Raw genomic sequence first — 13,560 nt, forward strand, 5'->3', positions numbered from 1 at the left:
ACACGCACAAGTGATGATCTCTGGCATGCAGACTTAGTAGAAATGATTCCATGTGCCTCTAGCAATAAGGGGTATACGTATCTACTTACTGTCATCGATGTGCACTCTAAGTGTGCTTCTTGCACTACCTGTGTGTTCTAAAACAGCAGCTCAAGTCAAAGACGCATATAAACATATTTTTGAACAATCAAATCTCTTCCCATGGTTTCTTTAAACCGATAAACCGATAGTTAAATCACCATGTATATATTCATCTCTATAAAAATTACTAAAGCTGAGATAAACAATACAAACCCTATAAATAAAAGTGATATTCAATCAAATAAAAAGGTTATAACAATTGAACTTCTATTCAAATTTAACACTTCTCATTCAATAAAATTCACTAAATTGTATCTAATGAAATAAAATCCTATAATTATCAACATTATTGCTACAATAAACAAAAATAAAAAACTTAAAAAACAAATAGATAATGACCATAAAATGGTTTTAAGTAGTCACCTACATCACTGGTATCACAAACCAACATTTTACTTTAAACTATTTAAACACAATCACAATATACATAAATCTCCCTTTAATACTAAAATATTTAATGGTAATCAATGAAGCAGAAGTAAAATAAATTCACGACTATAGCCGCTGGAACAAGAGTAAATTTCAGAATATATTATACCATGTTGACTATAAGCATATAAATATAAGGTATACACTGCTCTAAAAATGATAATAACATTAATATAACCATAGACACTCATGATCAAGCAACCAATCTATTGTTTTACAACAAAGATTTTTCTTCTTACCTCAGTTTACTTGGCATTTATCACCACTCTACGTACAGCAATCTCAAATCAAGTGTTGTAGAACGCTTTAGTCATACATTCAAGACAATTATGTGTCGAGAATTTGCAGCTCAACGTTCTTATCGTTTGATTGAACTCCTATCTATAATCGTGTCTACCTATGTACAACGACACACCTCATCGCAGTATCGCCAGAGAGCCACGTCTTGTTACTAGGAATACAAAACGCATAGATGCTATTCACGTTGTAATCGAAACGGCTGATCCGCGCCGCCATCGCCTTAAAAAAGGTAATTTCGTTCGCATCAGCAAACACAGGTCTACTTATGCAAAAGGATACACAAATAACTGGAGCACAGAAATATTTTAAAACAAGGCTGTTTAGCTTTCTAATCCAGTTACGTATTTACTTCGCGATATTTCAGGACAGCCTATTGAAGGATAATTCTACATCGAGGAACTGCAGGGAACAAAATATCCTGATCACTATTTAATAGAACGTGTTATTCGTCGATGTGGAAATAAACTGTATGTCAAATGGCTTGGTTTTAATAACAACTTCAATTCATGGATTAATAAAGAGGATTACTTTACAACTTCAATTTCTGGCAGTTTACCTCTACCTCTCCTTTCTTCTACTGTATAAGACAAGTTAAAACTTGCAAATGAACATAATTTCTATTAGTTAATTTAGGATGTGGCATAGGGTAGGATAATTATTACAAAATCAAACAACACCTTCATTATGTTTCACAAATCGTATTTATTTTAGAATATACACATTTTTCTTTCTTCAAGAAATATGTTCTGTCCCATCTTACATAGATTATTTGTACAGTCTTCGCTGTTAAATGTCAAAATCCAGTAGCACTTTTCCTTTCATTGCACCGGCAACGACAATTGCTGCTATCTTAGCAACTGTAGCATTAGGTGACATCACACGCTGCATAGCTTTACGAAGCAGATTTCCATCAGCTACACGTAATAGTTCAGGTTTATTTTGACGATAAGCAATGGCATGTTCTTTGCAGGTGGCATCTAACATATTTATACCAGGATCACCACGTGCCAAGCGGCCGTCAAGTCGAGTTCCAAGGGCACACTACTGGTAAATAGTAAGATGAAGCTCAAAAGGAAGAAGATCACTCACCTTATTGATGAGTGCATGCACAGCATGCTTCCTCACCTTTCTCCCAACATGTTTCTTCACCTTTTTCTGTGACAGCTTGCTTACTCTTTTCGCAGCCATGACAAGTGTTTATAAGCGAAGACAACTCGTTAGTTTTAGGTCCGTGATACTGTTTAATGAGTTGACATGTACGGCACTCTGTCATTGAAGGTCTCTTTGCTAAACTCACTTGTTGGTGATGTGAAATACACGATTGAAGCTGTGAGAAAACATATGTTCAGCTTCTGGCATGTACTGCCACACATCCAATCAAGGGGCATGCTTACATGGCGTGAAGACTATATAATTGTTCCTCCACTATGCTCACTGAGAAGAGTTATTGATGATGGACATACTAATTCATGCATGTCGATAATTTCACATATTGAAGGTAGATATTCACGCAACCATTCCTTCTTTTCACCGCCTTTTAAAAAATCAAGACCTCCTCGTAAGGAATGAGCGTTCATGCTCACAGCTAAAAAGGGATAAGGTGTTCGTTTTTCTTCCCATGAAGACCTAATTATTTTTCCATCCATTGTGTCTGCTTTTTGTCTTCATCTGTTCGCCAACAGTAAGGGAAATGTGGGCTACATAGTGAAATGACGAGTTTTGTCGCACAAAACACAGTGCAATCCAATACAGCCTCCTCTTTGAATACAATATTTTTATCGTTCACTTTAAATCCTCGTATATAAGCTATTAATGTTTTTGTCAAGATAGAATAAAGCGCTCTACTCCCTACCACAGTATCTTAAACACTAAAGAAAATATTCTCACTTATAGCGTATATAAAGGCTTGAGTTTACTAGAAAGTTACCTCGAAAACAAGCAAGTCAGAACATGCATAACCATGTCAACGTGATCGCTGCATGTTAAAACTCTCAGTGCTTGGTGTATTTGTTACGTACTAGCCAAGAGTGCCACCCAATTTTTGTCCGGTTAGCAACTCTCTAGGTAAAAATCCATTACTCTCTCAATTTACACCTATTCTCAGTGAAACATTTTTCTATTAATAAACGATTGTTCCTTTGAATTAATGGAACTTTATACCTAAAATAATGTATAGTTAGAATAAATATAAATAATGAATTTGAATATTTTAAATACAATTAATGAAAATCCACGTTTTAAGTTAATTATGTAGTTTTAACATCAGTATGACGCAGTAACGGATGGTATTTCTTGTAGCACATAATCTTGACTGTCGTTTTGGATAAAAAGTATGTTATTTGGAGTGATAATATATCTTACAAATCAAAATATATGCTACAGGTTCTGCATCGTGAGGCGGGGCATGTTTCGGTCCGGGTAACTCGAGGAAAGGGTGAGATGGATGGTATGGTTAAACACTATCACGGGTAACTTCACAGAATAATGGCAATGTGTGATATTGTCAATACAAATATTACCATGGAAATCTTCGTTACTTTCGGAATTGTCCCTAACCTCGGCAATTGGCGGTGTTCCACTTACAAAATCGCTTTCAGACTCACTCTCATAGACGATAACCTCACTAGAAGTGTTTTCAACACTATTATGAAGTCCAGTTCACTTTCGGACTCGCCATAATGGTCGTCATTCCCTAAACGAATTATGTAATCAGCTACATAATCATTGTTTGAAAATACGTCGTCCCGTAAGTTCGCCAACACTCTTGACATGTGCACAATATGTGCGGACACGGACTTCACATATTTCATGTTCGTCAGAAGAAAACAATAATTTTATGCGGCTTCTAGTGGTAAATTTGGAGACTACACACCTTCCTTGATAAGAATATACTGATATGTGCTACCATCTAAAGGAAAGGAAAGAACTACAACGGTTGATATACGATAAACCGGTCCATTCTGCGAGTTCACGGACGAAAGATAAATCATTCTTTGGCGCTCAAAGAGTTAAAACAGTATGACCTTAGTGTAGCACATGCTCAGCCACGCTATTATAGTACTAGACATGATATATGTACACTGTGTTTGATACGCAGCTCTGTTACGAATTTCGAAAAGTTGTACAAGGCCTGAAACGCAGTCAACTCTGGCACAGGTGCTCAACTAAGTAGGGGTGCGTTTTAGGAGGAGGAGGAAGAAGTGGTGGAGGAGAAGTGTTGATGGTTATATGCCCGTCGGATGGAGACGTAAATCCTTGAGCAGACCGCTCGATGCTATTCGACAGGAGAAGGCTATGTGCCACTACCGGGATATTACCCTCCCCCTTCCTACCACCATATACATATTTCATGTCATTTATTTCATACTATTATTATGTTCCCTGATGAGGTTGCCGTCAGGAAGGGCATCCGGTTATAAAAAATCAATCTTGACAGGTTCAACCCTTGTCCCGTTTGTCTATGTGTCCTGAACAAGGTGAGGTGAACCTAAAAAGTTTGCGATGGAAGGCCAGCGTCTCAACGGTCTGAGCCATTCAGCCTGACAGGGTAAGTTAGTTAGTGGAATACAATTTCTAATTACAAGATTGAGTGCCCCCAAAAATGCCTTGACTAAATTCCAATCCTCTACAGAGTGCTCATATGGAGTGAGGGCATATAACGCTGTGGATTGTTAATTGTCCGTCCGATGGAGACGTAAAGCCTTGAGCAGACCTCTTGATGCTTTTCGACAGGATAAGGCTATGTGCTACTACCGGCTTTTAACCTCTCTCTTCCTACTATCATATAACATGCCATTCATTTCATCTTATTATCTTTCCTGATGACGTTGACGTCAGGAAGGGCATCCTGTTATTAAATCTATCTTAAAAGACTCACCTCACCACAAACCCGACACCCTATGGAAATGGGGCAGCGAATGGACACACGTTTCGTTATAACGTCATGCACCCTTAGCCAGCAGTTCGCATTTCAAATCACCTACGCGCTGACGTCACAGCTCTGTCAGGAGAAGCCCTGTGCGCTCGGTTATGTAAAGATAAGCATGCATTTATAAAAAGCCCCCGCTTAATACGCACAGCTCCGTCACTACACCAAGGAGGAGATGGGTAAAAAGCCTGTTAGTGTGTGAGTAATCCGTTCTAGAGTAACTTGCAAACTCGCCGTCAGAGTGCACCTCAAGCTGATGTGCATGTGCATATTCGCTCTAGCTATTCTCCCCTGTTTATGTATCTAGCAGGATCTAATAGAAATTTGTTTACAGTAACTCACGAAGACTGGGCGAGTGTGCACTGCTATGTCTCTAGCGGGATCTGATTGTATTTTTAATACATTACCTCACGAAGTCGCCGCGAGGGGGCACTGATATATCTGTAGGAGTATCTGATAGTAATTTTTCACGCTGTGACTTCACAGCTTTCTAAGGAGAAGGCCTGCATTTTCGGTTATGTAAAGATAAGCATGCACTTTTAAATCGCCCGTGCTTTGTTAAGTCACAACTCGTCACTACTCCAAAGGTGAGACGACAAAATGCCTGTGTGAGGTTAGGTTACCGTTAGTGACCTAGGTTGGGTTAAGACACGTGTTAACCACAATAAAGTCACCTCACTATATTGGCTCCACCAAGGGGTACCCGTCTGAGGTTACGTTGACGTCCATCGTAGCGAGATTAGGTTAAAACGTCATTATCGCGTCATAACCTTAACTACCAGTCACCTAACCGATTTGACTCCTCCATGGGGAACCTTTGTATATGAGGTTAGGTTACCGTTCTTGCGCACGGTTCGGGTCACCTAACCGATTTTTGGCTCCTCCATGGGCGCCTGATCGATTCGGCTCCTCCATAGGGGTCCGTGACCTTTTCGACTCGGCTCCGCCAAGGGGGCCCGTCCGATTCGGCTCCACCAAAGTGGCCACTGAGGTTAGTATTGCCCTCGTGAGTAACAGTATGTCATCATAACCACACCTAGCGGTCGAAAACACTCCAGGTTGGCCAGTGAGTTTAGGATTGCCCTCGTACGTATGGGTATGACGTCCTAATATCGCCTTGGGGGTCAAAAGTGCCCCCAGACCATTCCCTGACCAATTAGGCACCTCCAATGGAGTCCGTGAGGTTAGTCTTGGTCTCGTACGCCATGTTATGACTTTATTCCATGTTCTATAGTCTAGAACCTACATGGCCTCACTACTCAACTAGGGGTCAATGACACCATTCCAGAATCGAGATAGCCTTACTACTCATCTAGGGGTCAACGACCTCGTGGGAAAATGCTGATTAAGCACCCATTGCTTTAGACCATACATAGCTCATACTACTCACGTTCAGAATATTTTCAGAGACAGCACACCCTACATGAAGCCTACAATTTCACACTGCAGGAATTGGATTATTATTTTACATATCATAGGAAATCATATCAACAGCATGCAACTGAAGCCTACAGCGTAGAAGAAGAACGTATGAACTGCAAGACAGCTTATGAAAAGCTAAACACAGAACAGAGTGTAATAGCTGAGAAAGTCTTACATGCAGTAAGAAATAAAATTCTCAATTGTTACTTCAGTGATGGACGGGGGGGGGGGGGGGGGGAGGGGGCTCCGGTAAAACATTTTACCAAACATTGTGCCACATTTGATGAGATAGCAGATGCATTGACAGGCAATGCCGCCAATCCCCTACCAGGGGGACACATATCACATTCGATTTTTAAACTACCTGTACCCATCTTGAATAGATCGGTCTCATCGATTCGCACTCACACCCAGGATACACATCCAACATACAACTTATTTTTCCATGTAATGGAGTTCAGTAGCACTTCTTTTTGACTCAGACCTCATCATTTGGGATGAAATTTCAATGGCTCCGAAAGACGCGCTGTGCAGTGGCGATCGACATGAATAATACGCTTCCTTATGGAGGCAAATGCCTTTGCTGGCAGGATGTAGTGTTTACAGTGCACTTTGTCTTCTGGTATGGGCTAGAATAAATTTGTTACCCTCACTGACCTGTCTCAGTCTCATCCTTGGCTTTGACGATATGAAAGTGACCGAGGTATTAGCGATTCTAGTAATACAGTTCCTTATGCAGCCAGTCCCTGTTATGAATGGTGTGAAAATATCACTCATAGGGTCGGTTGGTGCATGCATTTCAGTGGGCTTGGCAGACTGATATGTAATAGCAACTTCTGGCTCAGTGAGGAAAGCAACGGGAAGCTACCTTACTCCTCATTTCCCTTGGATGCCTTTTCAGTGACGCCTAGGCTATCTATATCAGCTGTTGGTGGAGCTGTAGAGGACCAAACCAGCCTTCGGGCTGAATACCCAGCATACAACATAGAGGCAAAATAATTCTGTTTGGTGGAGATTTCCGTCAGGTGCCACCCGTTGTTAGACATACCAGTAGAACATCCATTGTTGAAAATACAGTTAAACGATCGCTTTTGACTCTAAATATGAGGGCATATGATGATCCCGTTTACACTGAATGGTTACTTAAATTGGGTAATGGTGATTTAAGAGTTCAAATAGATTACTACAATGAAGTGATCAAAATTCCGGAATATTGTTATTTTAATGGCGATAGTAAAACAAATGAAAAGGCGTATGACTTTTAGTGACGGGAGTGTCCGAGGATAAGTTCGGCTCGCCAGATGCAGGTCTTTTGATTTCACTCCCGTAGGCGACCTGCGCGTCGTGATGAGGATGAAATGATGATGAAGACGACACATACACCCAGCCCCAGTGCCAGCGAAGTTAAGCAATTAAGATTTAAATTCCTGACCCTGCCGGGAATCGAACCCGGGACCCTTGTGGGCGAAGGCCAGCACGGTAATCATTTAGCCATGATGCCGGACATTACGATAGTATTATTACCACCATATTCAATGCAAGGGAAATCGATGGATCCCATTGAATTCTATTTAACCGCAATTTTATGTCCAAAAGGCGATGATTATACCACAATTGCAGAATATGTCACTTCTAATTCGTTACCTGGTGAGGAAAAGTTTTACCTCAGTCCTGATTCTGACCAACATGAAGAAGTAAGCAACGTTCAATTGTACACTATCGAATTCTTGAACTCCTTAAATCCGCCGGTTTACCACCTCGTAAGTTCCTTTAAAAGAAAATTGATTTTATAATGTTAATTACAAATCATAACGCAATCAGAAATTAACTGGTGGTGCAAGATTAGTTGTAACTAACTTATGCCAGGGCATCATCACTGCTGAATTCATTCACTCCGATAAAACTGTGATCATATCCCGCATTAGCGTCACACCTTCCGATCCAACAGTGCCTTTCCATACAATTCCCAATTAAAGTAGCCTGCGGTATGACAATTAATACATCACAAGGCCAGACGTGCCAAAGCACAGGATTGTATTTACCGGAACCTGTTTTTTTTCAAATGGACAGTTATACGAAGCATCACGAGTTCGTAGATTCGTTGATGTTTATGTTTGTGTTAAACACACATACGGCCAAAAAGTAAACGATTATCAGGTTATAACTGCTAAGATAGTTTTCAAAGAAGTTTTTTTTAAGTAAATAAATTTGAAAACAAAATTCACCTCTAAAAGACAATATCTATTTTTAAAATCTAATTTTTAAAGGTTTTACAATTAAAAAACAAACCAAAACCAAACCCCATGGCACTACATCCCTTAAACCAGCCCTCAGGTCCGGGTAAAAATCCCTGACCTGGTCGGGAAGCGAAATCGGGGCCTTCGGGTAAAAGGGAGGCGGGCTATCCCTACACCACGGGGCCGGTTTTACAGTTAAACATAGCGAATGTACCCGTGCTTCGCTACGGTATTCTACATTGTATTCGAATATCGAAGTAAATAGTGTACATGCAGTAAATAAGATTATTTTAAAATTGCATGTCTCTTAGCGTTATCCGAGAAAGAGCATGGGAAGGTCCCAGTACGTTGTTTCCAATGTAAAGTGTTTGTTACGGATGTGTGATATAACGGCAGGCTCACTTGCCTACTGGCATTCAAAATCGAGTTGGGAAGTTTACATTATAATTGCAGGCCCCATTGCCTACTACGCGGACAGAATCTATTTGGGAAGTTTTCGTTAAAATGGCAGCCCCCCTTTCCTACTTCCAGACAGATTACAGTTGAGGAGTTTCTATTATAATGGCAGGCAATTACCCTACTATCACTCGAAATTGAGTTGAGCAGTTATCATTATAATGCCAGGCCCATTTTCCTACTGCCAGCCAGCTTACTGCCAGTCACACCAAGTTGCTGAGTTTCCATCAAAATAGCAGGCCACTATGCCTAATGCCGGTCACATTTTAGATGAGGACATTTCTTTATAATGGCGGGCACCCTTGCCTACTGCCAAACACAATCGGGTAGGGGAGTTTTAAACAAAACTGCATGCTCACTTGCCTTCTGCAAGTCAAATCGAGAAGTGAACTATTCATTACAATTGTAGGCCTTCCTTACTAATGACAGTTACACAGGATTTGGAGAAGGAACCCTTTCCTACTGCCAGTCAAAATCGGTGTTGGGAGTACTGATTACAATAGCAGACCCACCCTTTCTCGATCGCTACAAATCGACATCAGTGAATATATATAGATCGACATACGAAAGTATATGCGTGTTAAAAATATTGAAGACCTTCATTTACAGATTAACTGCTACTAAACGTACGTCATATCGACAAAGGATTATACCATAAGACACGCCGGATTTAGTGGCCAAAATGCCTGGTCCTATCATATGTCATCTATTCTTGGGTAAGATTGAGTTAGAAACGTGGAACAGGGTAAAGTTTTTGTAAGATTATCTCACATTACATTACCTTTCGGATAATTATGTGACAGCTACATACATAGCATTTGGCTCACATATGGCTACTGGGTGGGCCAATTATCGTGAAGAGTTTGATGATTCTGTATTTCATATAAGTAACTGAAAGTATGAATTATGCATGTGAAAATTCCAAATTGACTTAACATCCATTAATAGAGAAAAATCAAACGTAAAAGGGATACAGATACGGCAAAAAGTCATAAGACCAAGGTTGTAGATCATTCCAAATTGAACGAATATTGTGCAATCCGTTATGTGATAGGAATTTCCGAAGGTCTGCACCATCATTAAAATTGCCTGCATATTTCTATATTCTTCGCGGATAAAAAGTGAAAAATTTAATGATCTAGGATGTTTTCCGTTCGTTACAGGCTAAAACGTATAATTTTGTCAAATTTCAATTATCTTCTTTTTCTTCTGGCAGATTATGCCGCAATCTGGATTTTGGGCGAGGCGGGTAAAAATTAGGACTTTCAGGAAACTAAACCAAAAATTATGGAGATGGTCATTATTACCCCTTAAACGGAAAGCTGTACGAAAATTTCGCCAAAATAGTCAGTGTAGAGGCACACAGTCGTTACGATTTGATTTATATAGATAAGGAATCTGCTCCATGTAAAACACCTTTTGGGCTATGTCCGCTGGACTTAACCTGCAAAACTGACCATTCATGATATCTCCCTTATTAATCCTCCTTACGAAAAAATGCACATGAAGAAAAAGTTTTAGAGGTGGAATTCCATCACGTTTGGTCGATTTCCAATCAGGTTGGTCTTGTTCTGTATACATTGTGGAAGAGTAAAATCACCATATCGGTTCCCTATAAACCGCCAGTCCATTCCGGAACATGAAATATTATTTACGTTTAAAACCTACCTTTGGACAGGTGGATGCTATATATAAATTTTGGTTCGAATGTCTTCAGTAGTTTTCAAGTTGTAGGGAATACGCTTTACACGCACCCGCTCGTGAGTTAAGTCCGATGGGACTTGTACAGAAAAACGGTCCGTTAATGACGCCTCCCTTATTAGTCCTCGTATCGAAATGATGCACATGAGAAAAAAGGTTTAGAAATTAATTTCTACCAAGGCAGGTAGATTTAAATTAACGTTGGTTGTGTATATTTTGTGGAAGTGCAAAATCACTGTTTCGGTTTCGTATAAACCCCCACTCAGTTCAGGGATTTAGAAACAATATTTGCCCTAAAACCTATCAAGGACAGGTGTATTCTAAATATGAGTCTTGGTGGAAATACATCCAGTAGTTTGTAGCACTCGCGTACATACGGCGTAATTAAGGAAGAAAATAATACAGTTAAGAAAGTTGAAAGTAATAGAAAATGGATTATAACTGAGGACAGTCGGATAACGACAAATATGTAAATGCCAAGTTAATGTATTGGAAAATAAAATGCCGCTCAATAAATTATGCTAGTGTGAGTTATGGATATAATAAAGCGGTAACAGAGGAGAAATTTAGGTCCAGTGATTCCTAGGTAAACAAATAATAAGAAGATGACTAATGGTGTTATTACTTAATCCATTCGAGGGCGGTTATAATATCCAACGATATTCTGCCAATATCCCGCAGATAGGCCGATTGACGCCTCTCTTGCCTTCTACCCAAGGAACAACCACGAATTTAAAAGCATGATGAGGAAAATGGCAATACGTTACTTCCCTGCCGGCATGCAGTCAGAGACGTTGCAATGGTAACCTGTAGGTTCGTTGTCGGTCTGTCGGTCACTCAATGCAGAGCATGATACCAGCGGAAAATTGTAAATTTCTCCGTCATGTGAAGAGTAAGGTAAATTGTGAACATAACGAAAGTTGTTTATAATGAAGAGACGTTTCACGTACGGTAAACGAAGTTTACAGAAAATCAATAGTATAAGAGAAAATGGGGGAAAACCTTCTGGCTTTCCTATAAACCCCCCGTCTATTCAAAGATGTTAAAATGATATGCATATTGAAACCTTCCCCGGTATGAGTATACTCTAAATATGAAGTTTGGTTGAGATCTATTCAGCCGTTTCGACGTGATCGTGGAAAAACCATTCTGGTTTTCCTATAAACCCCCCGTCTGTTCAAAGATTTTAAAATGATATGCATATCAAAACCTTCCCCGGGATGAGTATACTCTAAATATGAAGTTTGGTTGAGATCTATCCAGCCGTTTCGACGTGATGGTGGAAAAACCATTCTGGTTTTCCTATAAACCCCCGTGTATTCAAAGATTTTAAAATGATATGTATATCGAAACCTTCCCTGGGATGAGTATACTCTAAATATGAAATTTGGTTGAGATCTATCCAGCCGTTTCGACGTGGTGGTGGAAAAACCATTGTGGTTTTCCTATAAACCCCCCGTGTATTCAAAGATTTTAAAATGATATGCATATCGAAACCTTCCCCGGGATGAGTATACTCTAAATATGAAGTTTGGTTGAGATCTATACAGCCGTTTCGACGTGATGGTGGAACAGACAAACAGACAAACAGACAGACAAACAGACAAACAGACAAACAGACAAACAGACAAACAGACACGAAACGTAAAAACCACCGATTCGGTCTTGAGTTGACCTAAAACGGATAAATATCTGAAAAATTGGCAAAACAAAAGAAATTACAGACAGCGGACCCCCTACAATTTTATTTATATAGATATAAAGATATAATTATTACGACTGTTTACAATGTTTATTAATACTTTTCAAAATAAAATACCTTTCATTAATACACACTTGCATTTAATTATTTCTACTTATTATCATTCTGTGCCTGATCACGATACCGTGCAAAATATTGGCTGGTGACAGCAATTCTTCTTCTTCTTCTTCTTCTTCTTCTTCTTCTTCTTCTTCTTCTTCTTCTTCTTCTTCTTCTTCTTATTGTTAATGTCCGCCTCTGTGGTGTAGTGGTTAGTGTGATTTGATGCCATCCCCGGAGGCCCGGGTTCGATTCCCTGCACTGCCTCGAAATTTGAAGAGTGGTACGAGGGCTGGGACGGGGTCCACTCAGCCTCGGGAGGTCAACTGAGTAGAGGTGGGTTCGATTCCCACCTCAGCCATCCTGGAAGTGGTTTTCCGTGGTTTCCCACTTCTCCTCCAGGCAAATGCCAGGATGGTACCTAACTTAAGGCCACGGCTGCTTCCTTCCCTCTTCCTTGTCTATCGTTTCTAATCGTCCCATCCCCCACCGAGGGCCTTGTTCAACATAACAGGTGAGGCCGCCTGAGTGAGGTACTTGTCATTCTCCCAAGTTGTATCCCCGACTCAATGTCTCACGCTTCAGGAAACTGCTCTTGAGGCAGTTGAGGTGGGATCCTTCGCTGAGTCCGAGGGAACAACTATCCTGGAGGGTAAGCAGATTAAGAAAGAAAGAAGTAATAATAATAATAATAATAATAATAATAATAATAATAATAATAATAATAATAATAATAATAATAATAATAAACAATAATACCGGATGTACACCCGCCCCGTGCATTTAAAAGTATCGCCTTGTAGAAGGGCACCTAAATCAGGAAATCTGAAACTCATTTTGGAAATAGTTTGAACATTTCAAGACAGATGTCTCTACTATCTACGTAGATGCGCCATCTGGTGCAAGAATGAACAATTAAATTTTGAAGCAATTTCGTTTTACAAGATTTCCTAAACTGAACTGGTTATGGATTTTTTTTTTTAGTGTTCAAAAGTTATCCGCACGTCTATCTCTTTCCGCCAAATTAACAGGTTGGCCAATAAGAACTTTAGTACATTTATTTATTTAAAAATGATAAAAATTTGATATTTATTTTATTATCAAATTAAAATTGGGGTGTGTCAGGGATTAGACCCAGAGAAATC

This window comes from Anabrus simplex, chromosome 2 (assembly GCF_040414725.1).
Source record: "Anabrus simplex isolate iqAnaSimp1 chromosome 2, ASM4041472v1, whole genome shotgun sequence".
Taxonomy (NCBI): Eukaryota; Metazoa; Arthropoda; class Insecta; order Orthoptera; family Tettigoniidae; genus Anabrus; species Anabrus simplex.